We start from the raw sequence: 7,756 nt of genomic DNA, 5'->3' as shown, positions 1-7,756 counted from the left end.
GGAAAAAGCCTGTGAATGATGGGCTCTGATTTCAAGACTAGCCCTTTAGAGCAACTTTCTAAAGTGCCAACCATTTAATTCAGAATCACTCAGAAATCTTTCAAGGAATGCAGATTCCTTGGATCTCACCTTTTCCTTCCTGGCATAAGATGGATTTTTTTTTCTTCTAAGAAAACAAAGGTTATTCTTAGATAACAGCTCCCAGGTTAGTTCCTTTCTATCATCTATTTCTTTCTCTTTTAGCAGTCACTAAACTTTAGAAATCTCTGAGGATACTTATTGGGGGGGGGGGTTACATAAATGAATCCACTTATTACAGGCTAGCAGTGTTTCCCATGGTGGAGCTTCTGATCTTTCCATTCCTTCTGTCTTCTGAGGATGGACTTTTCTGTGACTGCAGAAGTGGTATTGTAGGGTCAGTACCACCGGCTACCATTTTCATGCAGGAACCACAGTGCCAGACGCCCACAGCTAGCTCTCCCTCTTGGCTTTGTGACAGAAGGAGCAAGCGTACTTGGTGTGCTGGCTCATTTCAATTTTCTTCACCATTTTCCTGAGGGAGACACCACAACAGGTCCTGTATTTACGGACAATTGCAACCTTCTTGGTGCATTTAGCCTTGTAGCCGTAAATTAGGTCCAAGATCAGAGACCTCTGATGTTTTATCAGTGTTGTTGTTGATGTTGTTATTTTAACGAATAAAAACTATATGATCATCTCAATAGATACAGAAAAAGTGCTTTTGACAAAATTCAACATCATTTATGATAAAAACTCTCCAGAAAATGGGCATAGAGGGAACCTACCTCAACATAATAAAGGTCATATATGACAAACCTACAGCTAACATCATACTAAACAGTGAAAAGCTGAAAGCATTTCCTCTAAGATCGGGGACAAGACAAGGATGATGACTCTCGCTACTTTTATTCAACATAGTTTTTTGTTTTGTTTTTTTTTTTTTTCGCTGTTCGCTGGCCTCTCACTGTTGCAGCCTCTCCCGCTGTGGAGCACAGGCTCCGGACGCGCAGGCTCAGCGGCCATGGCTCATGGGCCCAGCCGCTCCGTGGCATGTGGGATCTTCCCGGACCGGGGCACGAACCTGTGTCCCCTGCATTGGCAGGCGGACTCTCAACCACTGCGCCACCAGGGAAGCCCTTTTTGATGATAGCCATTCTGACAAATATGAAGTCACCTGGCAACCAACCAGACCAGGGGCCAATCAGCCTACCAGACTGCCCACATAGTTAGCCTGCCACAACAGAAGGACTCACGCAGCCCTCCTAGGGGAAATCTCTGGAATGTATAGCTTGGGTGATGAGAGGGAAGTGCACTGCAGGGACACAGAGGGCACTTCTCCAAGTTCGAGACATGTAACTAACCTACTACATACATAAAAATACCAGTAGCGAAGAATGAACTAATGCCATTTGCAGCAACATGGATGAACCTAGAGATTGTCATACTGAGTGAAATAAGTCAGACAGAGAAAGACAAATATCACTTATACATGGAGTCTAAAAAAATGGTACAAATGAACTTATTTACAAAACTGAAATAGAGTCACAGATGTAGAAAACAAACTTATGGTTACCAAGGGGGAAGGGAGGGAGGCATGAATTGGGACATTGGGATTGACATATTCACACTACTATATACAAAATAGATAACTAATAAGGATCTACTGCATAGCACAGGGGACTGTTCTCAATACTCTGTAATGACCTATATGGGAAAAGAATCTAAAAAAGAGTGGATATATGTATATGTATAACTGATTCACTTTGCTGTACAGCTGAAATTAACACAAAATTGTAAATCAACAATATTCCAATAAAAATTAAAAAAAATAAAATCCATGTTGTAAAAACAATAAATAAATAAAAATTTTAAATTCTTCCTGTTTAAAAAAAAGTACCAATAGCAACTTAGACAAAATGAGGCAGCAGAGGAATGTGTTCCAGATGAAGGAACAAGGTAAAACCCTAGAAGAAGAACTGAGCAAAGCAGAGATAGGCAATCTACCTGAGAAAGAGTGGTCATCATCTTTATACATTAAGGAAGCAAAGCCTTAGAAAAGTATATTTCCCAACACCATACAGCTAGTAAGTATTTGGTACAACCAGAATTTTAACAAATGTTTGTTTTATCTCAAAGTTAATGCTTGTTTGTTGTTGTTGTTGTTTTGTTTCCCTGGTCAAAAAGGTCATATAAATATAGAAAAAGTAAGAATTGTTATGACTTGCCTATGGAACAAATGAATTCTATTTTAGTGAATTAGAAGCCAGTAAATAAGGACCAAAGGCAATCTGGCTTCTGTTTGACGATAATTTTCAACTACACTGTAAATTCTAGACACAGGTTTCTTTAAAATATTGACATGTGCCAATGGAATTTTAGAACATACTTGGATGTCTGGAAAAGGAGACTCTATGTAATATACTAGTAAATGCTTCTAATGGGAAACTGGCTTATATTAATAGCCATCAAGGCCACCTCCCCTGTAAGGTCTCTGAGCGGCAGAGATGCATAACCTGTAAAGGTGATATCATATAATATAACCTTTAATTACAATTAAACATTAATTAAATATTTTCCCAATTTTGTCCATTTCCTTGCAAAGAATTTTATAGATTAGCCTCTTTCTGTTTTCATAGTCCAGCTCTTAAAATTAGTAAGTAATTGCTGTTAGTCTTGTTTAAACTTGTTTGAATACAAAGTGCACAGCGAGATATTATTTTTATGGATATTATGCTTCAAATCAGATATCCTCTCAAAAGAAGGTATCATGAAAATTGAATCTGCCAGACCATCAACATGCATTGCAGAGACATCTAATATTAAAAAATAACAATAAAGGAAATCCTGTGCTTTCCACATGACATATTCTGCATTCATAAGCGTGTAAAGGACAAGCTTCTTTTTTTGTGAGTAATACAATATTTCTTAAAAGCATGCATTTTTATATTCTTTATTGTTAATCAGAGAGCATACTGCTATGATACCATTAACTCACAAGAGATTTCTGACTATATTTTTATATTGATGACACAGTATCCAGCACTAAGCCAGTTGAAAACAACAGGCACCCTCTTATGTTAAAGTGAATTGGAATGATTTGGATCAAAGGCAGAGATATTTAGATCAAGGAACTAAATCCCCCCTTGAGACAATCTATAAAGGTTCCCTTCTAAACCTAGATATTGAAGCTAAAATTAAGCAGTTCTTTTAGCTTAAATAGAATATGCTCAAGCTGACATAAAGTTTCAGAGACGACTCCTGTCTGTATCCCCCAGAGTTTGAAAATTCTCATGATCTGAAGTTCGAGATGGAACAGATTCTTCAATGTTTGTCTTCAAATGGCCTGTGACTACTTGAGGCTAAGTGGGTACAAAGCTAACCTGAGACAAGAGGTTCTAGGAATTTCCTGACAATATCCCTATTCAAAACTTTGGTCTCTGCCATGGCCAAGTGAGAAGAGTTTTTAAACCAAAATTCTTCTAATCCGTTTTATAAAATTTCTTATTTGTCATTGCTATATCAGGACTTCACCAACTGAAGACGGCCAGAAGCTAAATTCAAAATAATTTAAACCAGCACAATATTGCAAGTCAACTATGCTTCAATTTTTTAAAAAATGGAGTTAAAAACACCTTTTAAACCAGTTTCACAACCTTTACTCTATCAGAGTTACCTGGAGGGCCTGTTAAACTTTTGGACCTATCCCCAAATGTTCTGATGCAGAAATGAGCATTTCTAACAAGTTCTCAGATGAAGTTAACACTGCTGCTCCTGGGGTCACTGACTTGAACAAGTAAATAAAAAACAAAAAAAGCTCATGTGATTTTTAAGTCCAGTGGTCCAGGAGTCCTATTGCTGCTTCAGATCTGGGTGGCCCAAAGGGAGGAACTTAAATACTGTAACGAGAGCTCTAACTCTCCAATTATTAGTCAGATTCACTCTGTGTGAGCATTAAGTGGTCTCTGGCACACCCGTAATCATGGTATACAAGATAAGCAAATTCATCGCAAAGGGACAGTCTTACCCAATTCTCTGTAAGGAAAGTTCTGGGGAAGGCTCTGTTTGGTCTTAGCTTATTCACATGCCTATTTCTGGGGGGAAAAAAATGACTGAGCCTAGGGTGAATTGTGATTGTGCAGGTCTAGGCCATGTGCATGGCCATGTGTCCAGAAGAAGTTCCTTCAATAGGCTTGGTCATTTCAATCCTATTTATTTATTTATTTATTTTTAACATCTTTATTGGAGTATAATTGCTTTACAATGGTGTGTTAGTTTCTGCTTTATAACAAAATGAATCAGTTATACATATACATATATCCCTGTATCTCTTCCCTCTTGCGTCTCCCTCCCTCCCACCCTCCCCATCCCACCCCTCTAGGTGGTCACAAACCACCTAGCTGATCTCCCTGTGCTATGCGGCTGCTTCCCACTAGCTATCTATTTTACATTTGGTAGTGTATATATGTCCATGTCCCTCTCTCACTTTGTCACAGCTTACCCTTCCCCCTCCCCATATCCTCAAGTCCATTCTCTAGTAGGTCTGTGTCTTTATTCCCGTCTTACCCCTAGGTTCTTCATGACCTTTTTTTTTTTTTTCTTAGATTCCATATATATGTGTTAGCATACGGTACTTGTTTTTCTCTTTCTGACTTACTTCACTCTGTGTGACAGACTCTAGGTCCATCCACCTCACTACACAAATCACTCTAAAAGAAAGAGGATAGCATGGAATCCTCTTTCTTTTAGAGGGACTCGTGTCCATAAAATTCCTCAGCGCTTCATGTGAGTATGCTTTGGCATGGCAGCTCCTTGGCAGGATGATGCCTGCAAACGTCCGTATCTAGTTTGGAAAGACAGTCTTGATGCTATAGCCCTGGGACCTACACGTAAATATAGAGTTTAAATTACCTTAATGGCAATTTTTTAATCCTTAGTAATGTTCTAATTATGACAGTAGCAAATTTTAAACAGTCTCTGACGGTGTTATTACCAGTCCAGAGAAGAAAGAACTCAAACAATATGAAAATTGGTGATGCAGATGAACACAGACTTGTAGTTCAACAGTTCGACTGATTTCTCTCCTAAGCATAAGGTAAATTCGTTCACATTCAGAGGCTCTTTAAATGACATGATTTAATGTGACTAAAAGATGTACAGATGGCACTACACTGCCTCTACTGGGAGGAGAGGTCAGACAGCAATTGGCTCTAACACAACCCATCCTAATGTATAGCTACAAGCTGCCACATCAGGGTCCATCCTTCCAAGAGCCTGTTAGGTGAAATAATCGAGCACTGTGACAGTACTCCCCAGATGCAGGAAAACATGGTGACATTAATGCTACCCTGAGTAATGTCAGACACTCACAGAATGACTATTCAGGAGCAAGTTTTTAAAAATTGATTACCTCTTTATTTGCCTAATAAGAAACCAAATATTATAGAATATAAAAAAGAATATATATAGGTATATATATAAAACAGAATCACTTTGCTGTACAGCAGAAATTAACACAACATTGTAAATCAACTATACTTCAATTAAAAAATAATTTTTTAATTTAAAAAAGAAAGCAAATACTATAAATATTAGGTGAGAAATCTAATATGAATCCAGCATCCTACCGATCGTTGAATTTTTTCATAGGAGCACTGAAGGATGACATTTAAAATCACAGCAACATTGGTATTTATACTTTTAATATATATTATCAAATGTAATTTGTATACTACATACTTTAAATAATAAGAATGAGAGAATTAGACCAATCAAACAACACAAAATTCCATTGATATAGATAAAGGATAGTTGGTACTACCTTGATATTCTAAACTCAAACTTGGCCTCATAAACTAATGAGTGCCTTTTGGAAAATGACTATTGAAACACTGTGGCTTTCAAAATATTAAAGACCAGAAAAAGGTCATTGTCAAGAAGAAAAAGTTACTGATCATTTATTTCATGAAAGGATCTGTACAAAATACAGGTGTGCAAGGACCAAAGAGACACATTCATTAGGCAGAATATGACTACATATAATTCCATCTAGAAGAAATGTTAAATTTGGTGATATGATTTGTGATGGAAGTAGCCCAACCTACAGTTGCATCTGAAAAGCAAAATGTAAAATACTTAAATTTTCCAGTTTAGAAGCAATGCCTCTTCCAACTAACAGGAGATAAGGGGCATGTTCTCCTACCTCCTCATTATTGAAGAGAGAAAAATGGACAATGAAAGGCAAAACGAGACCTGGAAAGGACAAGTGACTACTGAGAATCGCCAAAGAAACTAGCAGTAGAATTAGAACAAGAATACAGGTCTTGTCTACCAGATCTGTTCTCGTTCTACCATAACGTTCTTCTATGTCTCAGCCATCTGCTTGTGGGCTAACTTAAAACAATTAATTACAGTACTTAGGATTATTAAGTACTGTGGTCATTTACTTCCAGCTCCCAGTCAACAAGCTGTGACGTATTTTCAGTTCCATTTTGCACATAAGGTAATTGGGATCAGGTGATATGTCAAATACTAAACATCTGGTTGGTTTTGAAAGAAAGACCGTAAGTCAGATCTCCTTTTTCTGCTGCAGTATGTTGTCTTTCAAAATAACTATGCCCCTAACTGGGCTTGAACCACCAACATAGCAATTAAAAGCAAAACATATAAATAATTGTAAAGAGATTTTGGTTAAAGCTCACATTACAGGAGATGTTCAACTTCATACTCTCTTAGAGCCACTCCCCTCATTCTTTTAAATTCTGTTGGTTACTGTGATATTGCTAAATAAATTGTTCAATCTCTCATTTCTTAATTCATTAGCAATAAAATATATTTTCAACTTCCTGGTACTGAAGGTGGGAATGTAAGTCACATTCTTTCATTTCTCTTTAGCCCATTCTCCAGGCAATTTAAAAATTATTAGTTAAATGCTTCCATCATTCCCATTGTAACTGTAAATAGTATATTTAAACCTCTAGTACTTGTTCCAGCAATTATAGATGGTATGACTCCAGTGGTGTCTCTGCTATATTAAGATGATGTTAATACACTTACTCTTTTCTTCCTGTCTCCTCTTTAGCCCCTTCATCATATCTATAATTACCCATTGCATCTCTGTGCTTCACTGAGATAGGCCATCATTGACTGTATTGTTTTTATCTAGTTTTGATATCAAAATATGCTAATCTGATAAAAGCTAGTTGGAAAGTCTCTCCTCCTTTTCTCTTCTCTGGAAGAGTATATGCAAGATTGAAATTATTTGTTCCTCGAATATTTGGTAGAATTCAACTATAAAATTATCTGGGTTTATTGCTTTTTTGTTAAAAAAAATCTGATTTCTTTTATTGAAAAACCTGTTCTGGTTTACATGCTCAGCTGAAGGTGAATATCCAGACCTCACACACAACTGGTCTTCTGGAACAGCTTTTCCTGGAAAGACTTCACAGAAGCTAACCTGAGTTTCCACCATTGTTCTATGTAGTCTGGAGCAGTATACAGGATCTTGCCAGGCTATACATCAAATATCCATACAAGAAACCCTGGTCCCTAGGCTTCGAAGTTTTTAATTTGCATGATTAGGGAAGAACTAGCCTCCTTGGTGAAAGCACAGAAGAGTCTATAACAGCAAAAAGATATGGTAGCTTCTTCAGCATTCATGGTGTGGAAGAGATGTGATCAAGAGCTGGCATTCAAGCCCTGAAATTACAGCAGTGTGATCAAGCGGAACCTTTGTGCC

The 7,756-nt window shown here is 37.4% G+C and overlaps 1 pseudogene; it reads right to left on the bottom strand.

Moving 5' to 3' along the window:
• Positions 1 to 205: 205 nt before the first annotated feature.
• Positions 206 to 7,489, bottom strand: LOC132434239 (large ribosomal subunit protein eL43-like; annotated as a pseudogene).
• Between the last annotated feature and the right edge of the window lie 267 nt (positions 7,490 to 7,756).

Source organism: Delphinus delphis, chromosome 11 (assembly GCF_949987515.2).
Source record: "Delphinus delphis chromosome 11, mDelDel1.2, whole genome shotgun sequence".
NCBI classification, from domain to species: Eukaryota; Metazoa; Chordata; class Mammalia; order Artiodactyla; family Delphinidae; genus Delphinus; species Delphinus delphis.
This window is presented reverse-complemented; position numbering and strand designations above follow the sequence as displayed.